This window comes from Panthera pardus, unplaced genomic scaffold, assembly GCF_024362965.1.
Source record: "Panthera pardus isolate Hobbes unplaced genomic scaffold, ASM2436296v1 HiC_scaffold_17, whole genome shotgun sequence".
NCBI lineage: Eukaryota > Metazoa > Chordata > Mammalia > Carnivora > Felidae > Panthera > Panthera pardus.
The window spans coordinates 125,846,178-125,862,612 of NW_026526732.1; positions in this window are offsets into that span (position 1 = coordinate 125,846,178).

Here is a 16,435-nt window from a genome sequence, read left to right on the forward strand (position 1 = left end):
GCACATTCTTTAAGGAAAATAGAGGAGAACAGAGGTTGGAATGAAGAATGTTGCCAGAAAAAATCTCTGTCCCAAATGCACGCTGCTCGTAGTTAGAGTAAGGAAGATATCTGTCTTTGGAGGAGATTCAGGGTTCCATTCAATCACCCTAGCCTAGCCTCCAGTACAGATCAGTCCCACTCAGAATTTCACGTGTAGCTGTTCCAGACTTCTGGAAGGAGCTTACCTCTGTAGCTACTACTTCTCTTGTGAGTTGATAATGGTTTTCTCCTATCTATACCTTCTCCGACTGACATCCAAGGAAGCAGCAAATACCCTCCAAGAGCATGAGGAGAAGAGATGATGAAGCACCATTCGCCAATTTAAAAAAAGTAACTTTTCATTTCCTTTTATTTTATTTCGAAGTGTATTGTCTCAGTATCAAAACTCAGTATCACTTGCTTTGAGATTTGCAGTGGTATCTAGGTCTTTGAGAAAACCTAAATGTGCTGTATAACTAGAGGGTTTTAAAATACTATCATATACAATAGGAGTGTTGATTCATAGGGGCACATGTACCCCAATGTTTATGGCAGCACTTTCGACAACAGCCAAATTATGGAAAGAGCCTACCTGTCCGTCAACTGACGAATGGATAAAGAAGATGTGGCTTATATATACAATGGAATACTACTTGTCAATGAGAAAGAATGAAATCCTGCCATTTGCAGCTACATGGATGGAACTGGAGGGTATTATGCTGAGTAAAATAAGTCAGTCAGAGAAAGACAGATACCATATATTTTCACTCATATGTGGATCTTGAGAAACTTAACAGAAGGCCACGGGGGAGGGGAAGGGGAAAAAATAGTTACAAACAGAGAGGGAGGGAGGCAAACCGCAAGAGACTCTTAAATACAAAAAACAAACTAAGGGTTGATGGTGGAGGTGGGGGGAGATGGGAAAGTGGGTGATGGGCATTGAGGAGGGCACTTGGGATGAGCACTAGCTCATGTATGTAAGCGATGAATCACGGGAATGTATTCTCAAAACCATGAGCCCACTGAATACGTTGTATGTTAGCCAACTTGACAACAAATTATATTAAACAAACAAACAAATAAATGAAATCTATTTAAAATAAAATAAAATAGTATCATATACAAAGTAAAACATAAGTGACCCTAAAACATAAGAAATATAATGACTACTTATATCTCAATCACTTATATCTCAGTACTTTTGGGAGTTGGGTCTTGTTACACACTCAAAGTTGAAACTTGAGGAAAAGGATATATCTCACCTGGATTTTGAGCCTAAGAGACAGTTTGAGCTTCAAGTTTCATACTATATGACAATAGATATTTCTGGGAGAATCAAATCTCAGATTTCTTGCAAAGCTTGATTCATCTGCAGAATCAAGGAGCTCAACATATGTTAATAGACTTGAGCTAGTTAAGGATCCATGGAGCTTTGAGGTACCATAACTGAAAACTGGGGTGCCTGGGTGGTTCAGGCAGTTAAGCACCCGAATCTCGGTTTTGGCTGAGGTCATGATCTCACAGTTCATGAGTTTGAGCCCCGCATCAGGCTCCGTGCTGGCACTGCGGAGCCTGACTCGGATTCTCTCTCGCCCTCTCTCTCTATCCCTCCCCCACTTGTGCTCTAAGTAAATAAATAAACTTGAAAAAGAATTTACTAAAATAATAGGCTTCAATAGAAAAATAAACACCTAAATGTACCTGTTGGAAATGTATCCACATATTTTCTAAAATTACTGACTAGTTACAGAACTGGAAAATGTGCTCTGAGCCCAAACTGACCCAATCCTTGCTCTCACTCTACCAAAATGTAGACACCAGCTATAAAAGTAAAAAAATTAAGGACAGGCTTTAATAGCCTCTTCTCTTTCTCAAGCCTACCGAAAGAAGATGGAACACTGTGTTAAATTAGCTGGAATGTCATTCAGATGTTAGTAGAAAGATCTAAATGCTAAGATATCACAACATTCAATCTTTTGTGGTTTGTGGGAATGGGGGAAAAAAAACTCTCCAAACACATCCTGGTATTTGGACCACAGCAGGAGGGGACATTTAGAAAATACTCCCAGGGAGGCAATTTGGCAAAGACCAAAGAGCAGAAAGAAGTCATCCTGGGAACTGGGTACGATTGTGGTAAAGAGTGCCATCAGAAAGGGTTTGCTTTCATCGTAGAATTCATTGCACATGGTCCCAAATGAAAAGCTCTATTTGTAGACAAATGGTACATTTCCGAGAAATTACACCTACTATAGCTATGCAAGAGTTTCAATCTAACTCACCTAAGAAATCATGAATTTTAGTACTTTTTCACACAATCAATAAAAATTGTAGGAAGTGGAACTTGGGACTGCATATTAATCTTGCATCCAGCTCCTTGCTAGTTTTCAACAGCAACTATTCATCTTGTTGAGCTTTTAGAAGTGATTTGTTTCATCTATACACTCCATGCACAGCTAAATATAAAATCAACTTCTATTTAACAAAACGGACTAACAGCATGAGGCCTATCAGGAGAGCCCGCAACCTTGGTGTAACATTGCAAATGCCTGCAACGTGTCAGCAATGTAGCCAAGCCATTAGAACGTTGCTTAATAATGAAGCCTTATTGATAGGTTGACTAATAGGAATTTTCCATCTTTAGTTGCTGAAGGACCTGGCTCTGGTTTCTTTTCCAAATGCTACAACAAATATTCCGCCGGGTGTTGAAGTTCTTCAATTACTTAATTCACTTATTGGAAATCAAGTTAAAATTATCCATTAAGCAAATGACTCATTCTCATTCAGCTAAATGAGGAGCGTAAATGGACTTCACCTTTTACAGACACTGAATGCAGCTATGGTACGTGCTTTACAAGTCTTCAACTATCCTGCTGTTACTGCCTATCATAATGGGGCTTAGACCCTTGGCGAGTATGAAAATAGATTGGAATGTTGGATGCTTCTCTGAGTCTGCTTAACTTGGTATGGAAATGATTCACTGCTTTCGACCCTGAAGCAACAATGAGGTGGAAGGGGAGATCCCAACCATTGTTGAATCGAAAGCCATCTGGGCTTTCTAAATCCACCAGACCTCTCATATTCTCTAATTTAGGGCATAATCCCCACCCTCCCACACATACTTACGCACACGTGTGCATGCGTGTGTGCATGTGCGTGCGCGCACGCACACACACACACACACATGCACACACACACACCACCCAGAAAGCCTTGACTCTTAGCCATTTTTTCTTGCCGGAAGTGGTGCTATAGAAGCAATTATAATTGCCAACTACAGTCCAAAAGACATGGGGTTTTGTACCAGGGTAGACTGCTTTCAGAATGCCAACTTTAAGTAAGTGTGAGGATACGTACAACAGAAATTGTTACAAAGCAGTGCCATAAACTACCCCCAAATATAGAGGGTTACAACAAGAATTTGGGGTTGTTTTTTGTTTTTTGTTTTTCTCACCATTCTGTGGGTTTTCTGGGAAGTTCCCCTGCTAGTCTTGCTTGGGCTTACCCATATGGCTATAGATACTAGCTTGAGTGTGGGCTGGAAAGTACAAAGTACTTCATTCACATGTTTGGCAATTGGTGTTGGTCTTTGATTATGGCACATTGCTTACCATTCACTTGGCTTCTTGCCCTCCAATAGGCTAGACTGGCCTTCTTACATGGTAGACTGATAGTACCATTTCAAGAGACAAAAGACGTGAAAGGTACAAGGCTTCCTAAGGTTAAGTCTAAAGTCTAGACTTGGAAGTTGTGTCGTATTGTATCTGTCAAAGCAGTTACAATCTTAGCAATCTTGAAAGTAGTCACAATCAAGACTAATCAGTCTCAACTGATTAGTCAAGATTCAAGAGATGAGGTAATAAACTTCAGCAAAGAAACAGCAAAGACACATCACAAAGGGGAGTCCATTCTAGAATGGGATCGTTTTGTGGCTGTATTTTTTAATCCATAGCAATGTAGGGATTGAGTGAATTATTTCTTGGGTAAAATGAAACTGCCTGACCACTCTCCCTTGTTGGTGGTACAATAAAGTGGAGAACTGGCATTGTCTCTTGACATCTTTTGCTAGGATGTGGCTTCTATACACTTCTTAGAGATTGGCTATTTGAAGAACTTCACATAGGAATGAGAAGTCTGGTGTGGCCTCAAGATGAATTAAAGAAAAAATTAAAAATATATTGTGTCACCAACATGTGTCCAGTACAGTCTCTGTATTTTGATGTACATCATCGCACTTTGATCCAAAAGACCAACCTGTCTCATTCTATAATGTAATAAACATCTCAGAGCAAGAGTCGACGCAACAATTTCTCTGCCCCTGAATGCACTACAACCTTTGCAGTCTGCTCAGTCATGCTTGAGACTTGCCACCAAAGCATCTCTCCCAACATCTGGATCAACATCCAGGCCCAATTTTATGTTTGTATTTTATTACTTCTTATGTTGCTGGATAAGATACTAAATTTATCCTAAACCACACTAGCATTCCATAAGATATTTCCTTTCATCTTGCCTCTTTAATTAAAAAAAAAAAATCAACATTTATGTGGGTTACGTAAGAACATTGTATTACTTAGTATGTTTTCATCTTCAAGATTGTCCTTTCAATCCTAACAAGTAAAGGAAAATCTTAATATCTCACATGAAGAATTCAAAAGAATTGCCACTCTTTACTCAAGAGAAAGTCAAACTGGGGCACCTGGGTGGCTCAATCGGCTGAGTATCTGACTCTTGGTTTTGGCTCAGGTCATGATCTCACAGCCGTGTTGGGCTCCACACTGACAACGTGGAACCTATTTGGGATTTTCTCTCCCTCTCTCTCTAGCTCTCCCGCCCTTCACTCATACACACTCTCTTACTCCAAATAAATGAAATAAACTTTTAGAAAAATAGAAAAAGTCAAATTAAAGAGAAAAATAGTAGGCATACACTAAGGTAAAAGTAAACCAAGGATTGTAGAGGATGAAGAGAGAGCAGAATAGAGATATGTCTTTTTTAAATTGGAAGTCATTAATAAGGACCGTGTATATGTGTATTTGCTAAAGAACCTAAGACAATACAGACTATTTTAAGAATAGAAATTGTCTGACATCAGTTAATCACTTCAGAAGTGTTTGTCTCAAGGAACTAACAGATAAAAACATCAAACAATGATTTGGAGGAAATAATTCATTGTTATGTGTGAAAACACTACCCTTGAGAGATGTTTGGGGCACCGGGGTGGCTCAGCCAGTTGAGCAACTGAATCTTGGTTTTGGCTCAGGTCATGATCCCAATGTTGTGGGGCCGAGCCCCACATGGGGCTCTGCACTGACAGCAAGGAACCTGCTTGGGATTCTCTCTCTGCCCCTCCCTTGCTCATTTTCATTCTCTCTCTCTCTCACTCAAAATAAAATTCAAAAACATTAAAAAAAGGATGTTAAACTAAAATGATCATGTATATGTGCTCAATTCTATTCAAACAGAGATTCACATTTAATATTAATTGTTTACATTTCTCAAAAAAAAATTTTTTTTATCGTTTATTTATTTTTGAGACAGAGCATGAACGGGGGAGGGGCAGAGAGAGAGGGAGACACAGAATGGGAAGCAGGCTCCAGGCTCTGAGCCATCAGCCCAGAGCCCGACGCGGGGCTCGAACTCATGGACCGTGAGATCGTGACCCAAGCTGAAGTCGGACGCCCAACCGACTGAGCCACCCAGGCGCCCCTCTCAAAAACTTTTTTAAGAACTGGAAAATAAAAAGACCTTGAGATGATCAAAATCAGCACCTTAAGTGATACATTAAAGTGATCCGATCATGAGCAGAGCTTACAAAATTGTCTCCAGGAAGTATATTCTTCTATAACATATGACTTGATCGTTGTAGAGTAATTGAAGACTTCTGGAGGTTTTCTAGAGACTCCCAAACAATGCAAGTTGTTTAATTAGATTAATATGTATTGAGGACCCACAGGATACAGGGCTTAAGTGACAGTATGATGACCACGTGTCAACCTATCCTGGTTACGTTATAATCTCCTTGTTAAATGGAGAGAGATAAAGCCACATGTATCCATTGCAGATCTCAAGAAATGGAACTTTTTTAGGGAGGCATTCTACAGATAAAATAATTAGCTTTCAGTTGCAGATACCGTTACTTTCTCTTGATATTTAATACTCCTCTTACCCAAAAGCTAGTCATTCCATTCTAAAATGTTAATGGTAAAGTTGTACCCCTAAGATAGCTCTAATCCTTTGGACTGTGTCATCTAAAACTTTTTCATATCTCTTATCTCTTGTATCATGTGATCTAAAACTTTTTTTTAATTTTAATGTTTATTTATTTTTGAGAGGAGAGACAGAGTGCGAACAGGGTGGGGCAGAGAAAGAGGGACAGAATCCGAAGCAGGCTCCAGGCTCCAAGCTGTCAGCACAGAGCCCGATGTGGGGCTTGAACCCACAGACTGTGAGATCATGACCTGAGCTGAAGTCGGCTGCTTAACCAACTGAGCCTCCCAGACACCCCTGAAACTTTTTAAAAATGAAGAATTTCATGAAATTTTGAAGCGAGGAGAAAGAAAATGCTCCAACTTTTATTAAATGCTCCAATGTATTTTATTAAAAAATACATTATAGTACAGTAACAACTTAATTAAACACTATGGCCACTGGCTAAAACAGGAGTTCCCAAACTTCAACCCCTTAGAGATTCTAGATTTGGTGGACCTGAAATGGGGGTGGGAATTTGCATTTCCCCAGATGATAATGACGCTATTGGTTCCAGGACCAATCTTTGAGAACCATCGGAATAGTGTCCCCTATAACCCACAGGGTTTCTTTCACCAGCTTTACATTAGAATCACTTGGGAAACTTTAAAACTAAAACGTCTTGGATCCCAACCCAGATTCAGTCAGTGAGTCTCCCTGTCTGATATTGGGTTCAGAAGAGGGCATTTTTATGTGATTTCTAATGTGCAGATAGGGATGAGATCCACTGGTACAACTCAAGGCTGTGTTTTCTTTTGAAGTTTTTGAAATCATCACTCATGACAGTCTATTGCTCTCTCCCTCTGCCCTGTACTAGTGTGGGAGCCTGAGCTCCAATACTTCTTCCTACCTCTGACATGTTGTTGGCCTAACTTTGGCTTAGAAATATAATGTTGAGACCCCTTGGGCTCTTGTCCTTATTTGTGTTTAGCTCAATACTTCATCTATGGTACTTCATCTATACTCAGTGCTTCATCCATGGTCAAGATGACAATATGCTCATCTGTGTGTGTGTGTGTGTGTGTGTGTGTGTGTGTGTGTGTGTAACCAGCCTAATGACGTAACCTGACCCCAGATTGCTCTTTGTTCTTAAGCATTTGGTGGTAGTATTTTGGATCTCTGGTAGGCTAGGGCTTTCTTTCTTTCTTTCTTTCTTTCTTTCTTTCTTTCTTTCTTTCTTTCTTTCTTTCTCTTTCTTCCTTTCTTCCTTTCTTTCTTTTTCTTTCTTTTATTTTTAGTTACAATAGCTTTATACTTGGGTGATGAATTTCCTTATATTTATCATTAAAACAGGAGCCATTTATTAGCACACTCCTTCATCTCCTGGGCCACAATGTTCTCATCTGGAAACCAGGGAAAATAGTACCCTTAAGATTATTGTGAAGATTTAATGAGGCAACATAAGTCAGCATAAATGGCAATACCTTCTTGCATTGAACCTGGCACAAAGTAAAAATTCAGTGGCTATTAAAATTCTTTCTTCTCTTCTCACTGATCAAAACTGTTGTGCCCCTTTAGTTAGTGGGTGAACCCTGTGAGCTCAGAGAAGGCTTTAGCGTAGAGACAGTATCCAAGGTGTTGAAGTGTTTCAAGATGGTAGAATTTAGAAAAGCACAGAGGAGGGAGTCCACTGCTGCTCTGGACAGGGAAGAACCAGACCCAGTGGAGCAGAAGGGATGTGCATCTGGGGAAACTGTACCTGGACACCAGAATGGTGAGAAGACCTGAATAGGGGAATAGATACATATGCTAGGTATGTGGTTAATATCCATTTAGCCCTTACCCTATACCTGGCAGCAGTGTGCTAAGGACTTTCTATAAATCACTCTTATTCAAGACTCACAATAATCTATGAATCTTTACCCATTGTGGAAAAGAATCTAGGCTTACAGAGGTTATATGGCTTGCCCAAGGTCAAAGAGTTAAAAACCTCAAAGTCAGTTCCTAATCCTCACCCCTATACTAAAAACCTGTGGGATTTTAGATTTGATATTCTATTGAAAGAGAGAGACAGCTCAAGAGGCTCTTTATACAGAAAGCAATCAATACTTTAAAAATGACAAATTTGACCATATTGGTCTGGTTTCTCAAAGAAGAAGAAGAAGAAGAAGAAGAAGAAGAAGAAGAAGAAGAAGAAGAAGAAGGAGGAGGAGGAGAAGGAGAAGAAGGGGAAGAGGAAGAAGAAGAAGAAACAGAAGCAAGATCATCTAGATGACTATCTTGTCACTCCTTGAAAGGAATCTTTATCCTTTCATTCATTCTGTACTGAGCGGCTGCCATGGGCACTGAAAGAAATCTCTAAATAAGTAGCTGCTTACATGGCTGCTTACAGTTTAGCAGAAGAGCTAGACAGCAAATAAGTAAACAGAGAAATAAAAACAAATTATATAAGGCTATAAAGCAAATGAATGGGGAGATATGATAGAAGGAAGCATCTAAGGATGCAACGGTGAACTGAGTTGCAAAGGATTCAGGATTAATGAATCATCTATTGGCAAAGTTGGAAAAAGAATTTTCCAAGCAAAGGGAAGAACTGAGTTAAGAGTGGGTTTGCTGTATTCCAGCAACAGAAGGGCAACTCATGTGGGTCACAAAGAACAAGAAGAAGGGTGGTATAGCATGGGTTCGGAGAAATAAGGGAAGATTCAAATTACTCAAGATCTTGTGAAGACCTAAGAGCAAAAGGAAGTTCTTGAAGGAGTCTGAACAGGGATGGGGGGGGGGGTGTGTAATGTAGCCTCACTTGTGTCAGAAAAAGATGTTCTGGCTGTGGCATAGAGACAACTCAAAGAAGAAAGCTGGATAGCGGTCCAAAAGAAAGATTGGCAACTCATGGAAGAACAAGATTTCAGAAGACTAGAGAAGTGGAAAGAGAGGTGAAAATAGTAAGAATCCAGGGCTGCAGAAGCTGTGAGAAATGCTAATAGAATTGTCAGAAATTCCCCTAAGGAAGGATTGCCGCAGAAAGACAAACAAAAGGCTGTCCACGAGTGGGAGGATTCATGGCACCAACACATTAAGGTGCTCCATGTACATTAAAAATGACATCTAATATTTTCTAGCACTTTTAAATTTACATATGTATTGCCTATTTGAATCCTCCCAATAGCTCTGCAAAGTAGATATGATGGCTATCATTCTTGCTTACAGATGAAAACAAAGAACTGATTTAACACAATATGATGACCAAGACAACGACGAGAATAGCCCAGCTACACCATCATCTAAGGACAGCTATATCCTGCTTCTCCAGCTAGATCACCAGACTGGAAACATGTCTTATATTTATTGACTTGAATGCAGTGGTTTCTTAACCTGTACTTGTTGATGATGAACCTGAAAAATAGGGCTGAAAGAAGGACAACCCTGATGGTTTAGTGAGGAGATTGAATTGCAGGAATTCTTTTCCACTCTCCAGTCCAAAAGTTCTCCAGGTATGGTCCCCAGACTAGCAGCATGAGCACCACTCAGGAACTTGTTGGAAATGCAAATTCTCAGATCCTTACCCCAAACCTATTGAATCAGAAACTTTGGGGGTGGGGCCCAACACCTGCATTTTAACCAGCCCTCTAGAGGATTCTGATACAGCTCAAGTTGGAGAATCACTGCTCTAGTCTACCACGATTTCCCTTGACAAAGAAAGGGGGGAGACAAAAGGGAGTCGAGAAAAGAATTGAGAATAACAATGTGGATATACAAAGGCATTGGCACACAGGGCTACTGGGAAATATATAAAAAAGGAGAAAAGAAAGGCCTTTAGGAGGAAAGAGGCGCTCTTTCTTGTGCCTCAGTGGACCCCAGTGAGATTTAGTTCATATCTGCAGCATTCTTCTTTAGGCAAAGCGCAAATTTCTTGTCTGCCTTATGGGATAGGCATTTACAACCTTTAAAAGAAAAGAGACACGAAGAAAGATAAAAGCTCCCACAACCGTATTTGTACCACACAGCCTTGCTTCCTCCGTGTTGGACAAGGGTTGGATATTTGACTTGAACTAGACTGAGCACGTTATATCTCCCAGAGCATAAGATGGGAAAGGTCAGAAGGTTGGATTGGAGACGAAGGAATAGAAAGTATTGGCCTTTCTATTCCCTTGAACTAAGAGACCTAGCAAACGTACCATGGCAACCTTATTAATACTGCATATAAATATATCCGAAAAAACAGCTCCCAGTGGAGGGAGAAAAAGGAACGGTCAATGGTTGTGTGGCTCCTGTGACTTTCCTGTGTCTGTTCTCACCTCCTATCCTTGGCTTCTGTGAGCTATTTTTGTAGCGTTCCACCAAATTCTCCAGTTTTACTTGTTGGAATATTTTTCTACACTTTCTTGCCAAAGCACTTCTGTTATCTGTGGGCCCAAAAGCTGAAAGCTTACCTCTACAAGAACATTTACTTAAAGTCACGTTAAAGCCCGTGTTGACAAAGAAGTGGGAGACCCATGCTGTTTTGTCACACGAAAAGAAAGAGCCGCTACACTTTGTCTAAGCACCTACATTTGTATTCAGTTTTACATCAGACCTAAAAGCAGCAGTTATAAAAAAAAAAGAAGAAGAAAAAATAAATTCTAATAACTTTTCTCCATCTCTTACTCACGTGAGTTGAAAACGGCCTAAGCTAATAATAAAGCTTCCAACTTTCCATTTCTTCAGCAGAACTTGAACGCACCTGGAACTCTCTTTCAAGTTAATAGGAGCCCTAAATGTAAGCTGGCTATGCAAAGCGGCACAAAACGTTGGCACTCCATCACAAGTGTTCTCCGTCTGCGAGCCCTCGGAAGGCGTGGTGGGGTAAGAGCGAGGTGTTAATGCTTAATGTTCAATTTCCTTCTTGCGTCGATTCAAACTGTACCCACATGGTCTCATAAAATGCTTAATTCGCATCTCTCTGAAATTGAAAAGGCAGGATTCTTAATTGCCTTCCTGGTGGAAAAAACCTATATAAACCCAAAGCAAATTAGATTTTGGAAGGGAGGGTGCTGGATTACGGAGGTCAAGATTAGCATTTTGCTTACGGAACATATATTTAGGAGAGTGTATCCCAACAGTTCATTTCCCCCCCAAATTTTACAAGAGCCCTTTGGTGCCTTTCTGCTTTCAGAATCCCGACCGTTTGTCATGCATCCCGCTAGCTCCCTGACCTATGTGGGTCCCGTCAACAGTAGCCTTCTTTTGCATTGAACTGTAAAGTTTCCTTGTGGATAGAATTTCTAATTTCACAGCTCCGAAATTAGGTGGATCTTGGGCACCCTCCAATTGTGAAACATTCTAGAACCTTCAGAATCCATCCCTATGACTACCACTATAGTTACCATCCAGTCAATATATTCCATAATGTCTTTAGTAAGCACCTATCATATGCGAGGCATTGAGCTGGTTGATACTTTACCCCTCAGTGAGGGAGCCATAGAAAAATAAAAGAATGTTAGAAGTTTCAAAAGGAACCATGGCAGCACTGAGGGAGGAGCAAGGAAATGACTTGTTTATGGGACTTAAAATGTGGAGTAGGGTGCGCTTTCATTATTGAAGCCACGTTAATCTCTGAGAATTTGGGTGCGTTCATCTGGCTGAGAATCTGTAGATGCCTCGAGAATTCATGAACTCGGGTCCGCTTAAGAGCGTTTGGTCAACATTTTAGGTTTGGACAATATTCTTAAGAAAATAAATGTCAAAGGACAAAAAGCATTTTATTTAGTAATTAGGATAGTTTTTATTTGTGAGTGGATCTACCATCCACTTAGTAAACCATCCACCTACTAAACCTTCAAAGTAGAAGAAATAAAATGTTTGCTCAAGAGTCGGGAGGGGTGTCTAGGCTGGTTGAGGATAGAAAGTGCAATGGGTGGTTAGACCGAAGACCCCTGGGACAGCTTGTGTAGAGCTTTGGCCATCGTGTGAGGCCTATTTGCTTCCAAGTCTAAGTCTGTGCCTTGGCGCAGGGAAGGAGAGGAGAGAGTGGGAGTAACCAGTCTGAGCCACAATAGGATAAAACCAGGCACTGTTTCTGGGCACATTGATTTTACCCAAAGATTTGGAGATTTAAATGTTAACCAATTTAGCCTGATTCAGAAATATATATGTCTTAGAGACATTTTACACTCGACACAGTCTCTTTGGAGCAATTTGTTTAACCTGCCACCAACTTCCATTACACACATCCACACACACAAACACACACTCTAGGGGCCGCTAGGTGGCTCAGTCAGTTAACCGTCCGACTTCAGCTCAGGTCATGATGTCACGGTCCGTGAGTTCGAGCCCCGCGTCGGGCTCTGTGCTGACAGCTCAGAGCCTGGAGCCCGTTTCGGATTCTGTGTCTCCCTCTCTCTCTGACCCTCCCCCATTCATGCTCTGTCTCTCTCTGTCTCAAAAATAAATAAACGTTAAAAAAAAAGTTTAAAAAAACATACACTCTACCAGACTAATTTCTTTGGCCAGTGATGACAAGGTGTGAGGTTTTTTGGAAGAGTAGTGGCATGGTCAGTGGGAGAGCTTGGGAAGATTAATCTGACCACTCACCACTAAGATTGGACTACAGGAACAGGAAACAGGAAACAGAGAATGTGCAGGGAATTTGTCAGTCATGTAGATATGGGATGAAACAGACCTATGTAAGAGAAGGAGTGGGTATAGCACAGGGACAATCCACAGGACTTGGATTCAGATGCTGGAAGCAGAGGCAGAAGAGAGTTCAAAGTTCCGTGGGGCAGGGCTTGTGTTGCTTACACCTTGCTAAATAAACTCTTGCAAGTCTTCCAGGTTTCCAAGTTGCAAAACTGCATTCAGTTTATGCTCTACTTCTTTATGGTTGATTTTGGCTCTAGGATCTGCCTAGGAGTGTTGAATGTGCTTTGTGCATTGAGGTACGTTTTGAAAGGCTGTCGTGAGAGATCAGAACTCCGTTTGCTCTGTCTGATGAGCAGATCTTCCTGAACCGACTTACATTCCATGTCTTGTTCTTTCAGCCACCTTGGCTCAAAGAGCAAGAGAGGAGCGGTTCGGTTGTTCACTGTAACACGAGACGTTATTGGAGCCCTGGAAAGAGCTGTCATTTAGGCTCTTTGTGATCAGGTTATGAGCTTCTGGGTCACTCAGATGCCCAGAGACACTGAGGCAAAGTGTGCCTGCTGGACTGTCGGAGCTGTTCGTCTGTGTGCATCAACTGTCAGCTTCCATAAATCTTCCAGAGGTGACACTTACTAGGTGCTGTTCAAATTGTCTTCCTGGGGGTAAATGCTATTCTTAATGTACAACTTACATATGCATTTCAGGGGCAGCTGGCTGGCTCAGTGGGTTAAGGGTCCGACTCTTGATTTTGGCTCAGGTCATGATCTCAACTGAGATCATGGATTCTGTGTGTGTGTGTGTGTGTGTGTGTGTGTGTCTCTCTCTCTGCTCCTCCCCTACTCGGGCTCTGTCCCTCTCTCTCAAAAATAAATGAACATTAAAAAAATTTAAAAAAAAAAAAGAAAAGAAAGATTCTCATTCTCTCTCCTTCTGCCCCTCCCCCACCTATGATCTGGTTCTTTCTCAAATAAATAAATAAATAAATAAATAAATAAGCAGTTCACAGTTATAGGTAAAGTAACAGGGTTGAAATAGAGACAAGCATGGAGGGATATGGGAATAACTAGAGAGAAGATAGGCTTGAATAATCAGAAAATTTCCTTGTAGTGAGAGGTCACTAAACCTTCCATACGGCAATATTTTCTTTCCACCAACAAATATAGCATCAGTTTCTCAAAGTGTTTTCCGTAGAGCAGCACGAAGCCGTGTAAACCAAAACCACAGCGAGCTATTCCAACATGTGACAGATATTGGGACTTTTTGGTGAAGAATGGTTGATATAATTAGGATCCATTTCTAGTTACCGACATGCCAGGCCAGGGGCAGAGGGCACTTTTTGGAGTGGAGAGAGGAAAAGCCAAAGGCAACTATTAGAACAGACTATTATACAATTTTGAGCGAACATATGGAATCAATAGCCTACATGAGCAGCTGTGCTTGGCTGTGGAAAAGCTTGAAATAGTGTAGTGGCACTGTAACCAATAAAAGGGATTATTGACTAAGGGAGAGAGCGTGTGTATGCAGAGAGGGGCTCCAGAGCAGGATTAAGAGATGCATTTACTCTTAAGCAAAAGAGTACTAGGGAGCTGTGCCATGGTTTTCTTCTTGACTGGCAGTAGAAAAGGAGAAGAGCCAGCACTGGAACAAAGGTTTGAAACCAGCGTTATATGGTTAATTTCGGACTCCTAGCTCAGAGTAGTGCACTTCCCCTGCCAGAAATCAAAAATCTGCATAATGAGGCTTTGCTAACACACGATGAAGCCTGGATGCCTTCTACTATCCAATGGAAGTGCTAGATACAATAAAATATCCTAAAGTTATAGACGACGGGGAAAGAAAAACTAGAAGAAAAGCAAGAGTCTGTATTATCTGAAAACCCAGGAATCTGCTTCCTTAGAACTCAAATTTGACTACTGACACATTTCACTATCGACAAGAGAAAAATACTCTTATTGATGCCTGCCAAAATACAGCATTAGCTTTGTGTGTTTTATTTATTCACGTGAACCTTCATCTGGGAATCAAGTAGCTTGGATTATATGCCCTATGTGTGCCATGACTTCTGATATATAGTACAATTGCCAAAAGCTTACTCAATCCCTCCATTTTGCTATCTGTAAAATAGAAATAATAATACCTCTAAATAACCCGGCAAATTTACCAAGACAGCAAATACAAATGTAGGAAGCTATTTCTTAGCAGGGAACCAAATACACACTTCAAATATCTTATGTATTATTTTTAGGGATAATAATATATGTACACACCATTCTTCTACATGAAATAACTGTTATTCTTTTTTTAAATGGTTCTTCCATCTCGATTAAAGTGTTCAAAATAATTTGCATTCTTTAAGCATAAAATCTGCTCCTGTCTAAGCTGATAGACAAATCATTTGCATGACTAATGACAGCCTGAGTGGGTTACACTGTGATTTAATAGTTGTGTTTTTTTTTTTTTCTATGCCTTTTGAGCGAGACTCATGGCCATGTCAAGCCAAGAACTCTCACTCAAATGAGAATCGCGTTTTTTTAAACCAAATGGGGTATTTTCCTCGCTCAGACAAGCAGAAAGCACTGCACCTGTGTTTAAAAACTCTACAACTCAGAGGTTGTAATCATAGTCCCGAGTGAGAGAATATTGCCCATGAACCGGGGCATCCTTGATCCTCTCCATCAATTTTCTGTTCGTTTCTTGCCTGAAGCCATCAATGAGGAACCTCATAAGCCCGAAAAATACTAAACGCCAGAGAATCGGTAAACAGGTTGTTAAAAAATAATTGAAACTCCCATTTCCACTGCCCATTCGGCAACTTTGTTTGCACATAATTACTTCTCATTGTGCACCTCTGAGGCATGGACAGAGCGCAGAGTATCCACACAATTTCATAGGTAATTAAAGCATGGCCATCAAATCATAAATTACTAAAAAGTAAAGGCGTGAGAAGTCCAGTTCATGACCAAGACTCTAATCAACAGCTTCAGTCTCTCATCCTTGTCATGGAAACACACACTGTGCCTAGCACTGCAGGGCCTTTGTGGGATGTGAAATACTCTTCACCTTTGCTCCTAGAGCTAAGGATGATGCGTTTGCTAGTTTGAACAGTATTTGACCCTTTATTATACAATGTACGCATGCTCTCTGCTGCCCGTGAGGATGAATGCATCTAAGGGTATCACCCAACTGAAAAGGTCCGGGCATTGGGAATTTGGAACAAAACAACACAAGCGTTTGTCCAAGGACACAACAATACCGCACCCACAAAAGGTCGATGCCGTATTACTCACCTATCTCTTTGCTCTGAAAATCTCTTATTATTTGCAAGAGAGAAAGGGTTAAGCCTTAGCCACTGTTTACTCTGATTGGGCCACTTTACATTGAGTTTCTAAAACTCCTAAAGGCTGCATATTTCCCTGTCCAACTTTGTGGTTTTCCTGTGGGTCCTCAGCTCATTTTGGACTCTCAGAGAAGAACCATTAATCGTAAAAAATATTTTGTACCTATAAAAACACCTAAGGCTAGAGACTGAATGTTCCTGTACCCCTCCAAATTCTGATTTGAAACCTAATCCCTGATGTGATGGTATTAGGAGGTGGGTTTGGGGTAGG